Consider the following 26,542-nt stretch of genomic DNA (forward strand, 5'->3'; position numbering starts at 1 on the left):
TAACAAAATTAGTAGGAGTTAATATATACATAACACCCATTTGCTTGCTATAAAATGTATAAACTTAAACATATAGCAGAGCCTGTAATCATTTGGTTTTATGCTATTTATAAGAGCCTATATAGTATTACAATAAATCCAATCATTTCTTTCAGTTCTGAGAAAAAAAAAGATAAAAACAGATAGACAATACATATAACATTGATTATAACAATAATGTTATATTATTAGTATGTTATATATTATTGATAATGTGACTGTACATGACTGGATATTATGACAGATGATATTTCAAAGAGAAATAAACTTCTCTAAAAAAATCATTATGTATGAGTACTTGCACATAAAATTATCTTACAAAATGTCTCTCCTCTAAATAGGATATCATATTCACTAGAACATATGAGATATAAAATAGTAAAAGAGTAACTGTGATTTCTAAAATAATACTATGTTCCCAGAATTATATTTGTACTGAGGGATAACATATGGTTGGCAACATACCCACTACAGTCTTTTTAAGAGACACTCAAATTCTCAGCTTACCAAAATAACTGTGTTATCTTGTCTGACTTTGTGGGAAATATTTTATTACTTTTATATTAATCCCTCCTTTACTATGTGTCAGACTTTCAATTAACTCTCAGAGCACAAGCTTCTAATATTGCCATGTATTTGAGCTCCTCACTTCCTGCTCAAAAGGGCATCCAAACAGAAACCACCACATATCATCACCACAACCATTGTCATAAACACACGCGCATATCTATTTCCCACATATGGAGAACAAGTCAACCAATCAAGGGGCTGACATCAACAGACATAAACAAGATCATCTTCCATATTTTAAATTGCTAGAAGAGAATGTACTTTAAATAATATAATATCTTAGGATAGAAGTTGAATTGAAAAACTGAATTCTATATTGTGTATGGTGCCACGGTATTATGGTATGCATTATATAACCTAAAGAAAGTAATACAGGATCTGATGTCAAATTTCATACCATCCTTGACAGATGGGCTCTGTTCCAATATCAGAACTGACTCGGCCGTTACTACAACTTGCACATCTCAAAAACTCTTGAGTTTTACCTCTACCCAGAATCCATCTCTCTGTTATGTCAGATCTTGTTTTCTGCTTTCAGAAATGGTCATGTCTAGCTATTATCTATGGAGCCAACAAGTATCGTGAGATCTTCGGTTATCACAGAGACCTCCCATACCAGTAGCTGCCTTGTTGGTTCCAGTGAGTAGGTCTTGACACCAGGCTTTTAAGAGCCATCCCTGCTCCTTGAGTCATTTTGGCTCTGTCTTCAGCCATGAGGCTTGGTTCTTTGGAGTGGGGAGTGAGCCTGGTCATAATGCAGTCTTTCTTGGTTACAGGCTCCCTTCCCTCTTCAGTGGGACTGGCTTTTGGGGTAATGCTGAGGGCCCTTTCTCTAGCAGAAATTCAGTTGTTGCCAACTCCATCAGAGCAGGTCCTCCCCTCTCTACCTCTATACAGGGACAGCTGCTGCTGAAGCCTCAGGTGTCACAGCCACAGGTACTGTCATCCTCTGGTGCCTCCTAGCAGGTCCCACACAAAAAGAAGTGCAAGATGAAGCACTTGGATCCTCCCAAGGAATCAGTCACTGAAGATAAAGATTTTGATGAAGGGGAGGGGTCCCCACAGGCACCCCTGCAGATGTCTTCTTTAGAGACATCTTGGACATTTTGAAACAGATGGGTGGCTGGAAGTCCCAAAACCCTTCCTCTGAGTAGTCTGCATACCTGCAGGTGTTTGGCACTCAGCCATTTAGTTCTTTTGTGACTTTGCCCACTGATGAACTCATTCAGTTGATTTTACAGCAGACATGGAAGACCCTTGACTCCATCAAGCCCTTCCCCAAGAGACTAGACAAAATACTTTCTGCACCTGAAGACAAACAGTTTTGGGCCAAGGATCTGGCAGTTGATGCTATTGTCATAGGGACCACCACTAAAAAGGAACTAACTGAGGAGAGTTCCTCTGTCCATCCACCCAACAGGGAGTCCCAGCCTATGGACAGATTCAGGAAGCAGGGCTCTATGCTTCAATGACCTTTGCCATAAGGTCCTTGAATACTTGGCACACTTCATCAGACTCTAATGAGATCTGATCAAGGAATTATTGGACACCCTGGCAGGACCTGTAGCTGAGTTAGTCCAAGACTAAGTGGCTTCCCAGTTACCCACCCTAGAGTCTGTATCCAATTCGTCCATGAGGTTGATAGCACATACAGCCAAAGGGGTATCTAGAGCAGCAGGTACAGATGTAGCCATTAGGAGATGTGCCTGGATGTGCCTTTGTGATTTTGCAGAACCATTCAAGTCTTCTTTCATTATAGCTCCTATTGACAGAACATCCTTATTTGGCCCCAAAGTAAAAGAAATCTTGTCCATGTGTAAGAAAGATGGTAAGACCCTTTCTGCTTTTGGCCTATGTTTTTCCACCCCCTCCCCATAGGTCCTTTTCCAGGAACCAGAAGAGTAGTGGCAACATGTGGTTAAAAAAATCCAAGGCCTTTACAGGATGCATATGGAGGCAGTTCCCCCAGGAGCAAAGGAGGGGGGGCAGAATGCAAAATGCTGCTGTCACAGCAGTGGTGGTCCACAAAACCAGGGCTTCAAGGATTCTTTCCCAAGCAAGCCCTTTCAGTTCTTCTGAAGAGAGGACAGATTGTCTTCCTTTGCAGGCAGTTGGGAGGATACTTATCCTTGCACCTAAATGCCTGGTGAGACATAACAACAGATACCTGGGTGCAACTGATCATATCCAGAGATTATACCACTGCCTTTTCTCAACTTTCCCATTTCAGAAGAAAATCCCAGATATCCACTCAATCAGAGAGATGGAGCCATACAAGAAATACAAAAACTGCTGGACAAAAGGGTCATCCAACAAGTCCCGCCAGACCAAGAAGGATCCAGGAGTTACTCAAGATTCTTTCTAGTTCCAAAGAGGACAGGGAACTGTTGACCAATTTTGGATCTCAGTGTACTGAAATTGGTTCGACAAATGAAATTCCAGATGGTCATGGTACAGTCTATTCTTCCCTTTCTGAAGAAAGATGGCAGGATGTGCTCAGTACATCTTCATTATTTTCATTACCACATAAAGATGGACAAATGCTCCAGAAAGTTCCTCCATTTCTGACTAGGACCCAGTCACTACCAATTCAGATACTGCCCTTTGGTCTCACCACAGCCCCACAGGCTTTTCACCAAATGCATGGCAGCAGTAGTGGCTCCCTTGAGACTACAAGGAATCCATGTGTTTCCCTATCTGGACAACTGGCTCATAACTGCTATGAGCAAGCATCAGCTGATAATAGCCAGGGACTACACCCTCAGCACTCCGATGAGGATGACAGTAAACCTAGAAAAATCATGTTTAATCCCAAAACAAAACTTAGAGTTCATAGAGGCAGTATTGGATACTCAGACAGCAATGGCATCTCTTCCCCCATATCATCACCAGAGAATTGTAGTTCAGGTTCAAAAGTTAATTCTCAGGAAAAAAAGTTCCAGCACATTTAGACTTGCAAGGCCTGGGATCCATGGCAGCTTCTATAACTCTGGTGTTGCTAGCCAGATTTCACATGAGAATTCTTCAATGGCTACTAGCTTCCCAGTGGTCCATACTTCATCACCCATTGTCACAACTAGGCCTGATCTCCAAACATTGCAAGACAGATCTTTGGTGGATGCCTTCACATTAAGTTCTTCATGGTCATCACTTTGTCTTTCCAGAACCCACAGCCATAGTGACCATGGATGCCTCCCAGATGGGGTGGGGGGCATTATCTGGGCAAGACAGTCCAGGGCTCTTGGCCCCTATAGAAGCCAACTTGCACACCAGTGTTCTAGAAATAAGAGTGGTGCTTCCCACATTCCAGGCCTTTCAGACAGCTCTTCCTCAAGGAACTATTGTAGTTCAAAGAGACAACATATCAGCAGTTTGGTACATCAACAAACAGGGAGCAACCAAGTCTTATCCTCTTTGTCAAAAAGCACTTAGAATATGACAGTGGGTGATTTCTTCCAATTGCTTTCTATTACCAGTGCTCATAATTGGGAGCTCCAATGTGACTGTGGACAAGCTGAGCAGATGTATCATTTAGCCTTATGAATAGTCACTCAATCTGAAAGTAACAAAAAATTATTTTCCATCTTTGGGGTCAACCTTGCTGTGGCCTTTTTGCATCAACAGCTGCAACTACTTCACCCTAATTTCCCATCTGGAAGAGTCACCAGGAGATGCTATTTTCCATGATTGCCCCCGCCCCAGTCTTCTGTATGCTTTTCCACCTATACCCCTAATTCCAAAATTTTTGTAGAAAACACACAGGTTGAAAGGTATAGTGATCCCATTGCTCCATTTTAGCTTTGACAGATTTGGTTCCCCTTTCTTTGGTCTCACCTAACTTGATAGCCCTTGATTCTGGACAAGCACCAGATCTCTTGTCCCATCTGGACGGTCTTGTTCAGCCAAACTTATTGAACCTCTAACTGCTTAGTTCCTCCAGTTCCATTAATTGCCAGGCATCCACATATTTCCTCCCCAGTACATTCTTTTATTGGCCCACAAACCTTCCACTAGAAAGATGTACACCAGTAAGTGGAAGAGATTCACTTTTTGGGCCCCTAAAAATATAGATCCTTTTGCAGATTCACTAAAACATGTGCTGGACTTTTTAACTTTGCTGTTTAACACTGGAGCTTCTCCCACCATCAAAATACACCTGGCTGCTATTTCTAATTTTCATAAGGGATTGGAATAATATTCCTTAGCCTCTCATAGCCTTTATAAATCATTTCAAAGAGGCACTGTTCTGCTAATGCCTCCATTCAAGGACCCAACACCTCCTTAGGACTTGAACCTAGTTCTTCGGGCAGTGATACAGTCTCCCTTTGAACCCTCTATGGATTGTGACGTAATGTCTTTATCCTGAAAGACACTCTTTTTGGAAGCCATTTCCTCTACCAAAAGGATTTCAGAGATTCAGGCTTTATCATCCAAATGTCCTTACGTTTTTTTTTCCACAAGGATAGGGCATCCTTGCAAACTAACCCTTATTTCTTACCCAAGGTTGTATCACAGACAAGCATGAACCAGACCATTGATTTGCCAGCTTTCTTCTCTAACCACTCTAATAAAGCTTTTAGATGTTCATAGAAAACTACAGGTATATCTTCATAGAACCAAAGACATAAGACAATACAGTCAATAATCTGTTTCTTTCTCCGGTGCAAAGTTGGGCAAAGCAGTCAGCAAAATTACTCTTTCTAAGTGGCTGAAAGACTAAATTTCATTCATTAATGATAATAATTTAATGTTGACCAAACTGGTCAAAGCAGATTCTAGATGGTCTATAGCTACTTCAGCTGTTTTTCAATCCCGAGCTTCAGTGGATGACATATGTACAGCAGCTACCTGGGCTACTCTGTATATCTTTATTACTCATTACAAACTGGACTTTGTCTCTATGGGACAATCATCCTTTGGCTTGATGGTGCTCAGGAATGTCCTTCCATGATTCCACTGAGGAATTTAGGTAGCTGAGTATTCTATCCCATCTGCCAAGGATGGAAAGAAGTTTTAGAACATTAGATAAAGAAGCTATGTACTTACCATATTGTTCCATCTGTGTTTTCAAATCTTCACTCATATTTGACTCCCTCCTCCATCCCCCAACTGAAAAGATTTTTTTTGATGGAGCAGATCCAAGCATTCTTATACTGTTGTCAGAATGTTGCTGTTTTTAAAAATGACAGCGCAGTTCTGAATCTTCAAAGTGTCTCATTTCACCCTGGTGGAATATTTTGAACCTAGCAGGAAAGAGCAAATGCACCTTAAACTGTCTTTTTTAAGTTCTTTATAAGAGGCAACAAATATTTTCCTTTTAGTCATCACAGTATTGGAATAGTCATTATCAAATCTTATTAGTTTGTCATCCAGTTTAATAGGAGATTTGGACCAGGCTATTTTGAGTATTAGCTCCTTATCTTGAGATGAGAAGAAGTTAACAATAACTGATCTAGGTAAAGAGTTGTTTTTTGATGAAGAAGAAACTAGAGACCTTTGTGCTCTCTCTATACCAAACAACATAGCTTTAGATAAATTCAGAGTCTTAGGAAACCAGGCAGTAAGAAAGTTGATCATACACCCCCCTTTTTTTCAGGCATTACAAAAATACAAATGTTATTTCTCTGGATCTGTTCTCCAAGTCATCATTTTTTATTTAGTAATAAGGCATTCTGTCAAAGCAGAAATTGAATGTTGTTTTCATCTTTGGATACTCTGCTTCCTATGCCATTAAGGACACCTTCCATTCTAGGTATCTGAGTTTTCTGTTTTAAAATTTCATGCATCTGCAGGGGGAGGGGCTGAATGGCTAACTGAAAGCAGCAGTATTTTAGAGCTCCATATAACTAGTTAAATAAGACAGGAAAAATTTTTTTTTCTTCAAAATATAAAATATTATAGATAAAAGACTAATTTACATAATTAGAAACTTTGGTGAAGTTTTACATATAATTTCCTGTCAAAAAGCTTGGAGATATAGTCATTTGTTAAAATGAGAAACTCAAGGCATTTTAACCAGGATGCTGCCTTAAAGAAGAAACTACAACAAATGACATCTACCCTGCAGGAGTTGTCTTTGAAGATGGATGATTTTAAAGAGAACATAGATAATCTTAAAACAAGCAGTCAAAAACAGGATGACACCCTCATGGAAATACTACAATACCAGACAAGGATAACTGGAATAAAGGTTTCTCTAAATGACTTAGAAAGAAGACTTAAGGAATTGGAAACAGAGAAAAAACTGCTTCTTAAACAAAACACTTGATTGGTTAATAAAATAGATGACTTGGAAAATAAGGAGAGGAGAAATAACATCAGGATTTTCGGATTAGCTGAAAACACAGAAGGTGAGGATATTATTTCCTTTTTATCTAGCTGGATCTCTGACTTTTTAAATTTAAAAGACGGACTTTCCTTTGGCATTGAAAGGGCACACAGAGCTCTTGGGAAACCTGCCACTAACTCAAAATCTCCCCCTTGCTCAATAATTATCAAATTTCTTTCATACTTGGACAAGGAACTGATTTTAAGATCTGCTTGCAGGAAGGCACCTCTAAATTATAAACAGAGCCTGATAAGATGTGATAATGACTGTTCATCTAGAATAATGGAACAAATGAAAAAAATGCAGCCAATGATAACGTTTCTGAAAAAAAATAACATCAAGCCACAACTTGCGTATCCAGCTAAGATAAGAATACTGTATGCCAACGAGATGAAGACTTTTATTGACTTAGAGGAAGCCTCTTCATTTATTAAAACTAATAATGTGATTACTTTACCAGAAAATATGGATTGGATGTCACCTTCTGTCAAGAGAAGAAAAGAAACAAATGTCTGGGCAGACGTCAAAAAGAAGAAGCAAAAGACTTAACTGTTACAGCCAAATCTTTCAAAGCATCTGCTATGATATGAATTGTTTTAACATTACTTTAAAGGACCAATTTTACTGCTTGAAATTTTAAAACAACGGTAACTAACTACTGGAATCTTTATCTATATTTTGTGAAAATAGATGACACATGAGAGTTTTCACATTACCTCAAGTATGTAAAACGGGGTACTTTTCTTTCAAAGAAGGAGGGTTATATAGCACATAAAATATGTATACTGTAAATCAACATACATAGTATATGTGTATTTTCTCTTATTTTTTTTTCTTTTCTTTCTCTCTCTTTTCTCTTTTCTCATTATGTATTTTAACTGCATCTTGTCTACCTTTCTAAATTCTCTCCTATTTACTATACCAATATAGTCTGTATATATTTAATAACTCACTATCTATACATAGATAAATAATAGTCTAAAATAATCTAGTTTTAAGGTAGACTAATTGGGATAGTGAACCTAATTAATTGTTATTACAATATTTATTAGATTAATGATAGTCACTGTTATGCTTATTGGGATTGGGGACATGCTCGTGATTAACTCTGAAATGTTCCATTCATGTACATATGTCCTTTGAATTATTTCCTTTTAGTATTAACAAATATATATATATATATATATATATATATATATATATATATATATATATATATATATATATATATATATATAAAGGAGGGGAAAATGTACTGTTGGTTAAGAGAAGTGAAGTTTTCTTCACATTCTATTTACATTGCCATAGCAACAGTAAACAATTGCTGCAGTTTCTAAGGACACTGTGAAACTGTGAAGTGCATTTAGCCTCACAGATAACAAATAATAAGAAAAAGTAATGTTTAGTTATTAAAATGAAAAACAACCTAAGCAAGGTAAAATAAATACATGATAGGACTATTTGTAAATATTTTATGATTTCTCTTCATAAGATTACATATTCCTGGAAGCACAACTGAAATGTTCCCAAACTACATCTGCACTTAAATGTAGCTGCTTAATTAAAAAGTATTACTCAGTTTAACATGCTTTCACAAGCTGTCTGCACTGTAAAAGTTGCATTTTATATGTTACTTGAAATTGACAGTCTCTAGAGCACTTGAAGATACATATTACTTTTTGCAACATGTTATCTTTGCAGTTACCTCACACTCTGTACAAACTCACTTGGCAACTGATAGCTATTCATTTAAATATCAGTTTAAATATTAAGTGTGCCCTTGAAATGCTATTGCCATTTTGACAAAATATAATCTGAACTGTAAAATGAATGAATTGAAAGAAGTGAAGTAATGCATAGATTTCAAAGACATTTCTTGACACTACAGTATAAGTAAAAATGTATATTCACAAGGAAGTATTGAAATGTTTTAGTCTTCTGGTTAAAATAGCTTACTGTCAACATTTTGCGATATCAGAAAGTTTGAAGAGCTGGGAAATTACTATTATTTGTCTTTATAATGATTATTAGACAGATGTTAGACTGCTTTGTTTAATGAATGTGACATGTTTATGATGAAAAGTGGACTCAGATGTTATTACAATAGTTATTAGAGTAATGGTGGACATTGTTATGCTTAATGGGTTACAGGGTATGTTAGTGATTAACTCTGAAATGTTTCATTTATATAAATACTGTCAGTTGAATTATTTCCTATAATATTAACATAATATATAAAAGGAGGGAAAAATATACTGTTGCTTGTGAGAAGTGAAGCTTTCTTTACATTCTATCAGCCTCATGAACTATTTCAGTTTTTTTTTCTTTTTTTTTTAACACTCATTGATTAGGAACTGCTATATTTGCATTTTCATGGCAGCAAATAACATTTTCATGGCAGCAAATAACAACTGCGGCTGTTTTTGTGGACTTTGTAAATCTGCGAAGTACATTTAGCCTCACAGATAACAAGTAAAAAAGTAATGTTGTTTAGTCATTAAATCTAAGGAAGGGTAAATTAAATAACTTAATAGAACAACTTGTAAATACTTTATAAATTACTCACATTGTACTACACATTCCTGGAAACTCAACTGAAATGTCTCCAAATTACTTGTGAACTTATGAAACTGCCTGATTAATAAGCATAACTTATTTTAACAACCTGAATCCACAAGCTATCTGCTCTATATATGCTACATTATATATGTCACTTGCATATGACAGTCTCTAGAGCACACAAAAAATACATATTATTTTTGCAACATGCTATATTTGTACTAACCATACATTCTAAACTAACTCAATTGGCACCTGACAAGTTATTTATTTGAAAAATCAGTCTAAATATTAATTGTGCATTTGAAATATTGTTGCCGTTTTGACAAAACAAAACCTGAATTGAAAAAGGAATTATTTGAAGAAGTGGACTATTGTATAGATTTCAAAGACAGCTATTGACACTACAATATAAGTAGAAATGTATACATGCAAGGAAAAGTTGAAATGCTTTACACTTTAAGTTAAAATAGCTTATTGTTAACTTGTTGCTGTATCAGAAAATTTAAAGAGCTAGGAAATTATTTCTAATTTGTCTTTATAATGTTTACTAAAGTGATGTTAGTCACTGACTTGTTTAATGGATTGTGAGTCATGTATAAGATGGACTACGGATTGTTATTTCTGTTTACCTATGTTTACTGAATTTCTTTTATTAGTACTGATTTAAAACAAGGGAAAGAAAGGGAAGGGAAATTTCTGTTTTTGGTCAAGGGAGGAGAGACTTAAGACTGTTCTAACTACCTTGAGAACTCTCTAAGATGCTCTAAACAGTATTTGATTAATACTTACCTAAGGTAAGTCTTCATTACCATATGGGTATCTCCACATTCATTCTAGACCTGATGTGATTACCCATTCTAGAAGGAGGAGGTACCCTGTGCAGGGTGGGAATTGTTAGGGTGATCACAGTTCATTCTTAGACTCAGCTTTGTTAATCTATAAATATGTAAAAGTACTGCACACTAGAATGTAGTGCGCCTCTACTCAGAGTCAGGATACCACTGATAAGCCATGTCTTTTCATAAGTGTACGTTGAAGTTGGTGAGCTGAAGAGTGGGAAAGTAAAGGAAGACAGTACACCTATAGTAAATTCATATTTCATTAGTAATCACTCATTGTCTCCTACAGAGTCCTTTTAGTCAAATTATTTTAGTAATACCCCGGGATTCATGAAGCTCGGCGCAAGGCCGGCGTAAGGCCTGCGCCGGCGGTGCATGGAATATCCGGCGCAGTAGCGCCATATACATAATAATGAGAGTGCACCGGAATCACAGACACGTGCGTAGTGTACGTGAGCGAGCCCAGGTAGGATGCGTCTGGAGGCGTGTCTAAGCCAGCATGAGGTGAGCAACCTAATGTGCTGACAGCCATGGTCCGCCCACAATAGTAATGGCAGCAGCCAGGTCCTGTGCAGAATGAAACGCATGTACAGTATGCAACATAGTCCCCGTCCCAAATTAATGGAGAAGCAAATAGAAGCCACGAAGGCATAAGTGTACCCGTCCAAGGAGTAAAGGATACGCATAAGACCGTCGTCCAGCAATGCACTGTCAGTGTTTACACTCAGAGAAGGTGTACAGCCGCATGTCAGCGCGCCGCACCGACATAGGAGCAGCGACTAAGGTCACCACCTGTCCCACTTTGGTTGGGGCAGTCACTCCATGGACAGTTGTGTCCCGAAAAAACGTATTAGAAATGGCTGACGTCCTACGTTTGTAGCACACAATGATATCCGTATTTAATGTAATGGTAGCATGAATTGGTTATTTCTGTAACAGAAATACCTAAATGACACAAAAAACAGAATAAGCAAGGAAATTGCCACAATAATAAGCATATTATTTAGGCAAGCAAGTGAATTTCCATGCTATATAGTGACCGTTTGTATGTGTCGGCCTGTAAAGTCAGATGTGAGTCCGGAAATATCCCAGATCGGAAAATGGAAAGGTGGAAACCCCAGTAGCGACATGGGCATGGTCACCAGGGTTACCTGCTGTCCCAATGTGCCATGGACAGTCCCTGATTGGACAGTCGTGTCCCTGCAACAATCGTAAAAATGGAAAATGACCTCCGATCTACTGAGACGCAAATTGCAGAAATATACATGTAAATAGTAGCATAAAACATATACATTACGATATGGAACACAGACGTGGCATTTGATAATAAATAAGGAACCCAAGCGCTTACAGAATAAGCTCATAGTATGGCAAACAAGTGAAGTTCTGTCAACTGCACTAGCCCTGAGTATGTGTAGTCCTGCAAATTTCGAAGTGCCCACATAACATGCCCCACTATGGGCATTGGAAAAGGTGCCAACCATAATGGTCACAAGCAGTAGTGACAGTACATAGCCGGGTAGCTGTGCTGACATAACAACAGTAAGGAAGCAAGATACCTCAAACACAGGCAAACATGTGCATAGCAACATATCCCAGACCCAGCAACGTCTCTGTTGCATACACTGGATGGTGTATGATGAAGTGTAATATCCAGAAGCAGAACCCATGCATTCGGATGTACCACACAATAGCCTCATTGTACATGTCAGTCACACCCATGTATACCCCTGCACCCAAACCTGCTAGCATCCGTGTGCAGCTATACAACCACACACAATGTGCATACCTGAACTGTGTTAAGATGTTTGTGTTAGGCAATGCCACGCGGGCAAATCATTACCCACATGTCCCCAACCCACCGCAGGTACAGATATGTAAATGGCTGCATGTGAATGTGTCAGCAGAATGTGTACATCCGGCATGTAGTATGTACCCGTCCAAACCATCTAGGTTTGCATACGACACGGTGCACATAACTGTACACATGTGGACAAGTCGGGTCGTTGGACCACCGCATCGATGATTATCTTTGCTGTGAAGTCGATCACATATAGCGGAACAGGTGCCTAACAAACAGGTCGTCCTAACAGGGTGCTACAGGCAAAGAAGGAAACTGGGACATCACATGTGGACATTAGCGTAGCTGGACGGACAAATACACACGGTCAAGGTAAGGGCGGAACAACATGCATATGGCGGATGGATGTTGTTCGTTAAATATATAGAAACACATATGAAGTTCCAGTTTACACTCGAAATACTATATAATGTATTGAATTGTACCGTACAATATGGCAGTAGAACTAAGCCTGCATGTAATTGGTGAAGCTAAGCTGTACTGTGATGGAATTCTGAACCTGGCAGTAAGCAGTACAGCAGGCTCATGTCTGTCATCATTAATTATTTGCTGGGTTACAGAACAATAAATGTATGTACATGCATAACAGCACTCCTTCCCCAGAGGAGGATGGCCTTGTGAGCTCTATCGAAGATAGCAGTACAACTCCTACCAGAGAGACAAAGCAACGTATTAAGAAATTAACTGTCCACTGTATCGTAACAGTCTAGGGTCCTTGAAACAGCTACAATCACAAAAGGATACTGTAATGTACAAGGTGCCTTGCAAGGCTGTGTTATTCCCATGAGAAAACAAGTTAAGAGCACGACCCCAGCACCCACGTATGTATAGACTATTGCGGACCATAGTGATGGAAATGCCCTGTGACCGACCACGTCAGTAAGGTGGGCAAAAGCTGATTGTAAACACTATATAAAGAAACTGCTTACTGTATAGAGTCAGACAAAACTCACATACTTGGACTGTATATTATTTAGCCTGCCTGTGTACACTACTAAAACTTTCTGAACCCGAGCCTCCTGTGTTATCGGCTGTCACTTAGAAAAGCCTACTGATAACTACAGTCTGGTTTTAACAACTTATTTCACATTGTGATCCTTGTAATCCGGAATTCCCTTGGTAAGCTACAGGTCAGAGTGCATGGCTGGTTAGACATGTACGCTGGAGAATATGCAGAAATGGTTCTTCTTGAATGAAAAGACCTCCGACTGAATTGTTGTGTGTAAAGAGGCTGTTTACTGTCTGATCTGTGGCTGAAAAGCGGAAAACTGGATCCCAAGAAGAAAGCGTGCAGCCTTAAACAGGAGGCCCAGGTAAGGAGTGTCTGCTTTTTGTGTCTATTGTAGATCAGGGACCAGACTACATTGTGTTTCTGTTAACAGTAGTGATATCGGGTCGAAGACCTACCCACATACTGTTAAATCTGAACATAGGTCAGGGAACACACAGCAGAGTAAATAGTGATTATAGACACTACAGTGGATACAGGGAAGGAGACACCGTGTTATGACAGAAAGTGCGTAGCAGTCGTGTAGAGGATATGGGAGATTATTGAAGCAACAGATCATGTGATCCGCGTTTGACGGGTGTCGTGAAGAATATGCAATCGCAGAGAGCACATAATGTGAGTTACGCAGCAAAATGGGCTAATAAATATGACATTGATGGTATATTAGGCAACATATCGTTACTGAAACATTGTAATCCCTGAAAATTTGATGCATATGTTCCAAGGTAAACACCTGTTCCACCCTGAGAGGGATATGCCCTCTCTGGCCAGCCGTGTCCTGTAAATAAACCGAACAAATGTCAAATGTCCTGATATCTCAGGACAAACATTTCCCAGATATATATCAAAATGGTAGCATAAAACAGTAAATTTGTATGTGGAACAGCAAAATATAATAATAAACAGAATAAGCAACTGAAATGCTACAACAATTGTTCGCTCTCCTGGCAAAGCGTGAATACCTGTCGTATGTACTGGCCGTGGGTATGCATTTCCCAGGCAAATTACACGTTCCGAACACTAATGTCCCACATTGTGCATTGGAAAAGGTGGCAGCCCTAAGATGTGCAGGCGACAAAACAGCGACAATTGGGTATCCGTCATGCACATCGGTGGACTGAGGTAGTGTGCGAAGGAATAGAACACTACAAATGGCTAGGCGTCATACATACACAGAGAGGATCATAATGCAGTGGTACCGATCGCCCCGGGCCACAACACGGTACCACCGCAGGTACCACATGCAGGATATTAGCGGGAGGGCAGGCTAGTCCCCACACGTTATCCTGTGGCAACAGAGGTAGCACAACGAACAAATGTAATAGAAGCTATTGAAACCACATCCCGAACACGTAACATACCTAGGGACACCGGTAAGAACACAGTCCTGGAACAGAGTGAGGATATCTGTCAATTAATTGAAGTACCAAACCATCAGGCAGGACAGGAAGGCCAGGACCCAACCCCGTGGCGTATAGACCGTGGACACCAGAAGATATCTGCAAAGTCATAGAGAATTCCCCATCCACAAAGTAATCGCTATTCACCATGCAATACCCTGTATCTCCTGATCTGAAACCAAAAGGGGAATGGCGGATGGTACAGTATGTATAAGCTGTAAATCATGTAAGAATCGTAGGGTAGCGTTGGTGCCAGACCCACACACTATATTCAATGCTATGAACATGCCACAGAAGTATCTTACCGTGGTACATATAAGCTATGCTTACTTTGCAATACCTATACATCCACATAGTCCGTATTGCTTTGCTTGTACAGTCAGGGTGACAGATACAGCCATACCCGGCTATCAGCGGGGCTACTGTGAAAGTACAACGATATTCTCACAGGGGATGGCCAGCTACATTTCGGTGTCAACTCCACCCGGGGCCAGTCAAGCTCCACTTTAATTGGATGATATTCTGCTTGCGGCCCCTACCCAGCAGCAATGTAAGGAAGATACAATAGCATTAATGAGATTATCAGCAGAACAGGGACATAAAGTAAGCAAGCATAAATTGCAACTACAGAGAATACAGGTCAATTACCAAGTAGGGTAGAACATCACATGGCGATAGGAAGGTAGCAATATAATAAGCACCCAAGCCAACTAACAAGAAGGGAATGATGTCGTGTCTGGCCCGACTAACACATGTTAAATCTGGATACCAAACAATGCTGTGGAATCCGCTGTATTGTTTGCCTTAACCTTTAATACACTTATGGCAGCACAACACATAGTACACGGATTACAGTAGCAGAAACAGTGTTATGCAGACTAGAGCGATTGATAGCCTCAACAGCTGTAGTAGGTCTCGTGAATAATCATAACACATGTTGTCAGACCGTAGATTGTAGCGGAGATATATGGCGTCAGTCTTGATGCAACAACAGGGAAGTAAGCAACGCTAAATAGCTGACTACTCACTGCAGTTGGACACTGTGGCATGGTCAGTGCCACATTGTGTACTGAGCAGTTGTTGTAGCACCCATGGCAGTACAGGCCCGGCCGTAATGTTACTACACCACCCTCTCACTGTGAGAATGTGTCATGCAGTTGCGATCAATCCGCTGCAAGAGAAGATAGAATTCCTGACTCGTGCTAGACATTTGTCATGTCTGACCATACCACTGAGTCAACCTCACATGGTGATTGAGCGTTGTACAACATGAAACCTATCAGCGTCACGTCTGACACCTGTGTATGGCACACCACACAGTTGCCTATACGATATGGATTAAATAACTACACACAGACATGATAACACTGGTATACCCTTAGATGATGCAGAGGTGACAGTTAATGTGTACGGATCATGTAGACAGAGTCCTACAGGAATGAATGAAGTAGTTTATGCAGTAGTTATTGATAATGACATTGTAGGCGGCCAAACCCTGCAGCATAACGTGTCTGCTCAAGCAGCAGAATAGATAGCTTTAACACGTGCTTGTACTGTAGCGGAAAAATGATGTGTGGACATATGTCCCAATAGTCATTCTGTTGTCTGTGCAGTGCATGTTTATGAGCAGCAGTGGAAGAATAGGGGAATGATAACATCCACGGGTAAATCGATTAATCATGCGCATACGAACCTGAATGCATTAGACTACATGCAGTTACCCACTGAAGTAGGTAATTGTAAATGTGCAGGGCATAGAAAGCAACAGGATAACAGTAGGAAAGTTGAGGCATGAGCTCATGCACCTGCAAAACAAGCAGCGTCACAGTTGGAAAGTGTCTGTGTGAATGAGGAATGACAAACCTCAGACTGTTTAGATGTAGAAACTGTACAAACAATGCAAACAGCAACTACGAAAGCAGAAAAGCCGACGTGGTTATGGCGAGGAGCAATCCTTGAACACGGACTGCACATATCCACAGTGATAAAGCCAATATTAACGTCTAATATATTCAGATATGCGGCTTTGTGGAGCCATGGGTAGAGACATGTCTCAACAGGGGGGATGGTACATTTGGTTAACAGAATACTCCTAACATACGGAATTACGAACCACATACAAACCTCATCAGCAGCGTGTCACGTTTGCCGTAGATATCATGCACAGGGAGTATTTAAACCGAAGGGAGTGAGTTTACCCACACCACCCTAACCGTTCCGTACTATTTGTATGGAATTCATACATCTGCATCAATGTGAAGGGAACAAATACTGTTTAGCGATTACACATATATATAATCAAAATGGGTAGAAGCATTCCCAACCAGTAATCCGGATGCAGCAGCAGTGGCAAAGGTGCCAGTAAAATTAAGTATCCTAGATCTGGCATGCTGTAAAGAAGCTACAGTGACAATAGAACACATGTAGTTAACCAGACAATCACGCTACCTGGGGATTACTTGTATTACCATGAATGTCAATTCCATGTACAACCCACACTCAACACGACTGCTGCCGCCGTAGAATGGGATCGGGAGAAATAAGTAGAGGAGTTTGGTGGGTGACATCCAGGCGAGGTACATGAGCTGTCTACCTCTAGCATTGCTGAGCATGACAACAGTTCCAAATGTAAAGTGCTGCACCCACTTGAGTAGTATGTGGAATGGCATATCATGTGCCAGAGTGGAAAGCTGTCATGCCTGCAGAGCCGGAGGTCGATGACTCAGTAGTAGGTGACATGAGAGGATTGTTAACTAGTAACAGTGTTCTTCAGTTAAAGTCTGTTACAGATAAGAGGAAACGAGGACGGAAGCATAGCTGACACCAGTATCCTGTGTGTATGTCACTGTTATCCAAAGAACATTATTGCCAAGTGGACAGTGCGAATGTCTGTACCGGGTACTGTTGGCAGCGCCTACCGCAGTAAAGTTTGCAGAGAGGTCGTCCTGGGTCCAGCTCACATTTCTCAAACTGGTAAAGGATATCAAGTCTGATTGACATCTTGTAGCTGATATACCAAAGAGCCGAATCACCGGCGAAGACTGTATAACAATACAAAGCAACCCCAAAGACATTTATGTTTGCTGTCCTAATGATTATACACCTATTAACCATGTTTGTGTTTACGTTACAATTTCCGGGACCTTACCTGCATATAACTACACGGATACAAATACTGATACGTGATGAACTGGCCACAGAGTGTCTTCCACACTTCAACAGATACCTAGGCATGATGCGTGTGCATATAGAGACTAGGAACACATGAAATTGCTGTGTTTGTACTGCCATACCTACATCATATGGAGGACTTCCGATGCATGTTGTCCCCTCGGGGATAGATTGAGACTTGTGAATATCTACACTTTGATACAGGTTCTGTGAGATCACAGGACAACGTGGCAATGTACTTACCTGTTACACAAAAAGGAATTGTATGTTATCATAAACATGGTACAGTTTCAGTTGGTGGGAGTATTTGTAACATAACTGTGTCTTATGAATGTCATATAACAGCCAAAGATCACAGTACTACTTGTAGCACCATTCCTAATTTGTATTGAAACATCATGAGAACAATGTTGAAGGATGTGCAGAAACATCCTGAATTGTAAAACAGTCCTCTGTTCGAGACAGGAATTTGTTACATGCAGAGGTAACCCGCATCAGTAATAAAGTAGAATATAGTAATGTTGTTTGTGGGAAATAAGCATAGCAATGGTTACCTGGGAATTGGTCCGGCAGTTGTTATTTGGGTTATCTGGCTCCAGTCACATGACATACTGTACAATTGCCTGTGGGTGCGAAGCGAACTATAACACATATAGCTGAAAGAACTGGGAACACAGTCGAGACACCTACTAAGCCAGTGGGTGAAATGGAAGCTGTTCTGACATGTCAGTCCTCTGCAAGAGATAAAGGAATACCGATTCATATGGACTTCAGTGACAGCGTCACAACATGGGCTGGAACACCCCCAGCTTCTGGAGTAGTGAAATCAATCAGGGAACAGAGGAAGTTATCAAAAACTGTCGGAGGAAGGATGAATGTGACTTCACGCTCCTGAACATGTGACTGATGAACTGGATGCAATGAGAACTGTTGTGTCACAAAATGTAATAGTGCACGACTGCACCGTGGCGCTGAGAATTGGTGCGTCTTGGCGCTTACTGAAGAAGATCGCTGTGTCCAACTACCACATGAAGAGACCAAAAGCAACGCCCACCTACAGGTAATATAGCAGGTGTCATCCATGGCGGAACCAGGCCCAAACCCACTGCCGAACCATTTCCACAAACCATTGGGTGGATGGGGTCAGTCATACTGAATATCATGATTGCCATTTGTGTTGTTCTGCTCATATTGGGAGCATGTGTCTAGTGCGGGATACTGTGCATGTAAGTATTAGTCAGGGACTCTGGCAACATACCTGTACCCCAGACTATGTATCAAGACCTGTAGTGGTATTTGTCAATAGAAAATGCAATCCTACTTGCAATGTACATCAAATTACTTGCCTAGTTAAACGTTCCACAGAGGAAGGCGCCAGGGAATGAAATAATGTTGTATATGTCTCTGGATAGAGTAGAAGCAATCAAAGGAGGGAGAATGTTAGCAAAATACATATTTAAACATAATATGACGTGCAAATTTAGAAGCTAATAGTGTATAATGCATATTATTCTACCTGACAATATAGCAGTACAGCTTCTCATGCATGTAATTGCTTGTAGTGTAGCTGCAGTGTGATTGAACCTAACCCTAGCAGTAACCAGTGCAGCAGGTGTATGTCAGTCAGCATTAGTCATCTGCTCGGTCAGAGAATAATACATGTATGTACAGGTATATCTGTCATCCCTCTACTGAGGAGGATAGGCTTGTGAGCTGTAACACAGAGTACAGCTGCTCAGCAGAGAGACACAGGAACCTAGTAGGACACGGGTGAGGACTGAATATGAACAGTGTTGGAACCGTGTCAGAGCAGAACTTACCAAAGTACAGTCTAACTGAATATGTGGCTTGCAAGGTTGGGCTATCCTCATGGGAAAACATGTAATAAGCATTACCTGAGCACTGTTGTAGGAATACAATGTTCTGTACTCTAGCAATGTAAATGCCTTGTGACTGACAACATCATTAATGTGTGCAAAGGATGATAGTATACAGAATGCTCATACAGATGTAACATGTATAGAGTTGAACAAATGTCTAAACTTTGACTGCATACTCCTTTGCCTCCTGCTGCACAGCAATAAAATGTTATTAATCCCAGCTTCCTGTGTTAATGAGTGTCATGTTGAAAATACGAATGAGTGTTACAGTTTGATTTAAAAGACTTAATTGACAGATGTTTACGTTCTAGCATTGGAATAGGTCAAGACAAACATCACAATGTCCATGTGTACCACATACACACAGCCAGTAACACGCAGTAGTAGTGCATGAAGGCATACACGACTGTGGGAATAGTACAGGACATATGGCACGTGCCAAGTGCAGATGCATGACACAAACACCAGGATGGGTGTCCCTGCAAAGAGGAACATGTGCCAACTACACCTCCCACAGATGTACTGGCAATAAAAACACATGGCAAACACACAGACACACTACTGTCCAACACATGACTGCAACCTGGTCAAACACCAACATGAAGCATGCACAAACAGGGACTTGAGTAATGTTTGCCTTAACACCCCATAGGCCAAAGAAGAATAGAATGGACATATGCATGTAATGCTGTGAAGGATGTGTGGTAGTCCTCAGTATCACAGTGTTAGGGACACAGATACACTGTCATCAACTGTGGCGTATGTGCAGCGTACACAGCATACCTGCATGTAATACAGAGGACAATCATGTGCCACAGAAATATACAGTGGCGGAAGACTATAGTGGATAGACAATTGTACATGTGACAAACTATGAATATAGGTTCACACGGCCATAGGTACAGGGTAGGCCATCGTCCCAGGCCCAGCCATAATACTACACCATAGTTAGGATGACTTTGCCAACCTTCTGTGCCTCAGATGAAATACCCATGATATTGCTGTATCTCCGTCAAGCAGTGATAATGATGTAATCCCTGGCCTATACCTGCAATTCTCCATCCAATGGACAACATAGCTGCGAACAAGGCTAGGAAGGATGTCTGTCTCACATGTACTGTGATGTAGATCCACAGCATAATGATTGTCTGGGTGATATATGTGTCACCCAAACACATCCCATGAATGACCGTGACAAGGTAAATGTCACCTGCCCTAGTGATTCTGAGGGATGCGGATACAGTAGGTGAAGCATACACATGACATATGGGTTGACATGGCCTTGTATGTCAGGCACAGGTCAACACCAAACAGCAGGTATGTGACATGATGTGGCAGGGGTCCTACATGTGGGGCAGCATTACACAAAATGGTGTCATCCTGCATCTGTACAACGATCAACCTATGTGGGCTTCCCAGCTGCTGTAGGTGTATGGTCAGACACAGTCTGAATGGGGCAGCGTAGTAGATCATAGGTGTAACACGTAATGGGTACAAGGGAACAATGACCTAGCCTGATGTAGATGTGAATCCCTGCACCAACAGGTGGGCAATGTAGAAGACCCACACAACCACGATAGCAGCGTGTGTGTGGAATGAATAGTGACCGTCAACACTGTCCCCTGATTCCTGGTAAACACCCCTGTGCTGGTGGACAGCCACCTATATGCTGGACAGGGGTGACCTAGTACTTCTCCACAGGTATGATGTTGCATGGCGTTGCATTTAGCTGTGGGACATGTCCCCTGACAGCAGATATGCATACCTGGGAGGCCCCTTGAAGGATATCTGTGTCAGATGTCTGTCCCACTATGGCACCTGTTTTGCAGTCATCTACAAACACTGTTGCCCATAGCACCCCTGTGTGTGCCTGTACCATGAAGATGTAGGTGTATGACAGGGGTGCACACATGGAAGGGCCCCATGGGACACCACTTCTGACAGGCAGTAGGTCTGATATGCTGCCAGCAACTATGACCGTGTGGGTTGTGTCACATAGACAGTTTACAACACATTCTGTGATGTGCGTGTTCACATCAGCCAATGGGTTTATCAGCGATACCTGAGGGGTAATGTGATGAAGGGCTTTGCCAGGTTGAGGTAGGCTGTATGGACTGCAACACCCCCATCAGTGGCCTCGGCGACTGTCCTGAAAATGTCAACCATGCTTTAAAGGCATGAACCGCCCCTGAACAAGACAAACCGTGTGTGAGGCAAAGTAAGTATGTCCCCTATGCAGTCAGGTACGAGCCACAGTATGATCCCTCCCCATGTCTTTGCAGATAGTTCTCCTCAGGGTAATGGGACAGTAATAACCAGCCTCAGTGGAGGTATTGGCCTTCTGGCGTGGGACTACAGTTGCCATGTGACACAACCTGGGTACCCTACCTGAGGTGAGGCTACAAAGAAATAGCTGTCCTAACTGTGGGTCTAATTCATAACCGAGATAGTGGAGTACACAGCGGGGTCACCAGCTGGTCTCATCGATGCTATGTCCACTACCCTGGAGAGAGCATGTCCCACCTGTGTGTCACAGAACATTAGGTGACCACAAACCAGTGGTACACACATCTCCTCATGTGTGGGGGAGGGTGTGGAGATGTCCTCACTGGACTTGTCAGCCTGTATGTTGGCAATGTGTGTATGTTGAGTAAACCCCACCTCTATGTGAACCCAGTCAGAGCATATGTGGGACTGAGCTCCCAGGTGTCCAGCATAGCAACTGAAGGTGGTATGATTGTTAGCCAGGTCCATGTAGGTATATCTGTGGAATGTGCCCTGGACTATTTCATGACAGTGTGTAAGTCTACACATATGATGACCAAGGGTGTCACACCTCACAAGGTGTCTGCTCCACCTTGTAGTAGCCACCTCCTCGTGTTGTACATTTTGTGTATGGCTGGGGTACACCACACTGGATGCTTGGCATTGGTACAGTGAACCACAGTTGGGTAAGTGAATGACTGGCTCATGCAGTCCTGTAGGTACTGGTAGATGGCAAATGTGATTTATGCAGTGGCTGCTGTACCATTGACCACTGGCTCAGGGTCCTTAAAGGAGACCACAGTACTGCGCAGTAGTGTGTAGTCTGCCTCTGAGCAAGCAATGTGTATGTTAACTGGCAACACTCACAGCAACGGATGCCAAAAGCAGAAGCCAATGTCCAAATAACATAGATCAACTTCTGCATGACAATATGTGTTATCATACATGTATTGACATGTGTCTGCCAATTACAATTGGAAATGGCGGTAAGACTGGCCTAAAGTTCCCATGATGTACACAGTCTGGGGTGTTGTTCCGATAATAAAGTGGCAATACCTCCCAATCGTGACCTCTGGGTATGGTATGAAAGTGGTTGTTAACCTGCAACAATGGATGTATAGCATTGGTTTCTGGTGTCGGAAGACATGGTTCCTGTAGCACAACACAGTATGGGTAGTCAAGCACACATACACAATTGCTGAACACACAGCATCAGTGAAACCCACTGCTCACAAGGACACAGTCCGACAAGCTCTACACTTTACATATGCACAGTGGTGTCCATTGTAGGACCCAAAAATTGTGGAAAGAATCGAATAATGTGTTATTCCAGCGTACCTGAACTCATTGTCGTCACAGGTACACATATGCACCACAAGCGTGTTTAATGTTGCTGATAGCTGTCCATGTAATGCAGCACAGATGCACAGAAATACCCAGGGTACCGGGTCCATACAACTGCATCCACATCACACCTCCGCACACATGGCGGATGTGTAATGGGTACTATCAATTGTTGCAGTCAAGGGATTCTGGGTATGTAGACTCTGTGCTCGGTGTCGTTTCGCATGGCAATACTTTCTCCGCCCGTGGGAGGGATGTGTCGTATCACCTGCCTCAGTCTCCGCTAATAATGCAAACCATACTCCGGAGAATGCTAAATGTAGGTGTGTAATGTGTACAGCCCCATACTACTGTCCAGTAGGCAATTGTCATGGATGGACACCCGTATGGCCAGAATGGCACCCACAACTGCAGACACGGGTAAATGACATAGCAGCGGGAAGGCATAACACAGGAAATACACATAGGGACTACAGTTGACATTCCACATACAAAGCAGGACCGTCGTGCCAACACCGGCGTACACAGCACTCAATCTGCCAGCAACAGACTGAGGAGCACCGCTACCGTACAGCGTAACAGATGTGCGACCTGTGGAACACATACTAATGGCACACACACAATGTCAAGTAGGATATGTAAACTATGGCTTTCCCACCTATGAAGACAACATGGTTAAATGAATGCATAGGTAAGCAACATGTTCTGGTGGTGTTATAGTGGAAATACAGTATCGGATATGTCCCATTGGGACGTCTGCGGTTTAAATTGAGCATTTGCTAACCAGCATCGTTGGATGTATGTAATTTGTCCACAGTACTACATCACCTGGTTATGTAGCACCATGTGGAATGGGTAGTCCAACAGACATCCGCGATTCCTGAACACACAGTATCAGTGAAACCCACTGCTCACAAGGACACAGTCCGACAAGCTCTACACTTTACATATGCACAGTGGTGTCCAATGTAGGACCCAAAAATTTGTCTAAAGACAGGAATGCCGCATTCTTTCAACACTTAAGTGAACTCATTGGCGTCACAGGTACACATATGCACATAAGCGTGTTTAATGTTGCTGATAGCTGTCCATGTAATGCAGCACAGATGCACAGAAATACACAGGGTACCGGGTCCATAGCACTGCATCCACATCACACTTCCGCACACAGGACGGATGTGTAATGGGTACTCTCAATGATCGCGGTCAAGGGATTCTGGGTATGTCGACTCTGTGCTCGGTATTGTTTCGCAGGCAACCCTTCCTCCCGCCCTGTGGGAGGGATGTGTCTTGTAACACCTGCCTTACTCCCGCTAATAATGCAAAACATACTCCGGAGAATGCTAAATGTAGGTGTGGAATGTGTACAGCCCTATACTAGTGTCCAGTAGGCAATTGTCATGGATGGACACCCGTATGTCCAGGATGGCACCCACAACTGCTAACCGGGTAAATGACATAGCAGCGGTAAGGCATGACACAGGAAATACACATAGGGACCACAGTTGACATTCCACATACAGAGCGGACTCTCGTGCCAACACCGGCGTACACAGCACTCAGTCTGCCAGCAACAGACTGAGGAGCACCCGCTACCGTACAAGCGGAACAGATGTGCGACCTGTGGAACACATACTAATGGCACACACACAGCGTCAAGTAGGATATGTAAGCTATGGCATTGCCACCTATGAAGACTACATCGTTAAATGTATGCATAGGTAAGCAACATGTTCGGTGGTGTTATATTGGAAATACAGTGGCGGATATGTCCCATTGGGATGTCTGCGGTTTATATGAAGCAGTTGTTAACCAGCATCTTTGGATGTATGTCAATTGTTCACAGTACTAAATCAGCTGGTTATGTAGCACCATGTGGAATGGGTAGTCAAACAGACATCCGCGATTCCTGAACACACAGTATCAGTGAAATCCAATGCTCACAAGGACACAGTCCGACAAGCTCTACACTTTACATATGCACAGTGGTGTCCATTGTAGGACCCAAAAATTTGTCTAAAGACAGCTCTTCCGCCTTATTTAATCACCTAACGGAACTCATTGTAGTCACAGGTACACATATGCACATAGCGTGTTTAATGTTGCTGATAGCTCTCCATGTAATGCAGCACAGATGCACAGAAATACCCAGGGTACCGGGTCCATAGAACTGCATCCACATCACACTTCCGCACACATGGCGGATGTGTAATGGGTACTAGCAATTATTGCGGTCAAGGGATTCTGGGTATGTAGACTCTGTGCTCGGTGTTGTTTCGCAGGCAATGCTTCTACCCGCCCTGTCGGAGCGATTTGTGCGTAGCACCTGCCTTACTCTCCGCTAATAATGCAAACCATACTCCGGAGAATGCTAAATGTAGGTGTGGAATGTGTACAGCCCTATACTAGTGTCCAGTAGGCAATTGTCATGGATGGACACCCGTATGGCCAGGATGGCACCCACAACTGCAAAACCGGGTAAATGACATAGCCGCGGTAAGGCATGACACAGGAAATACACATAGGGACCACAGTTGACATTCCACATACAGAGGCGGACTCTCGTGCCAACACCGGCGTACACAGCACTCAGTCTGCCAGCAACAGACTGAGGAGCACCCGCTACCGTACAGCGGAACAGATGTGCGACCTGTGGAACACATACTAATGGCACACACACAGCGTCACGTGGGATGTGTAAACTATGGCATTCCACCTACGAAGACTACATGGTTACGTGAATGCATAGGTAAGCAACATGTTCTGGTGGTCTTTTATTGGAAATATAGTGTCGGATATGTCCCATTGGGACGTCAGAGGTTTATATGAAGCAGGTGCTACCCACCACCTTTGGACGTATGTCACTTGGTCACAGTACTAACGCGGCGGTTATGTAGCACCATGTGGAATGGGTAGTCAAACAGACATCGCGATTGGGAACATACACCAGCAGTGAAAAGCACTGGGCAGGTGGACACAGTCCAGCAACATCTAACTTGACATATGCACATCGGTGTCCATTGTAGGACCCAAAATTCTGTTCAGAGCATGCCTGCTAGCTTCCTGCATTACTCATGTGATCTAATTGTCGTCACCACGTCACAGGTACACATAGGCGCATAGCGTGTTCAATGTTGATGATAGCTGTCCATGAACTGCAGCACACATGCACAGAAATACCCAGGGTATCGGGTCCATACAGCTGCGTCCACATCACACTGCAGCACACATGAAGGATGTGTAATGGGTACTGTCCACTGTTGCAGTCAAGGGA

Source organism: Protopterus annectens, chromosome 7.part0 (assembly GCF_019279795.1).
Source record: "Protopterus annectens isolate FY-2018-M chromosome 7.part0, PAN1.0, whole genome shotgun sequence".
NCBI lineage: Eukaryota > Metazoa > Chordata > Ceratodontiformes > Protopteridae > Protopterus > Protopterus annectens.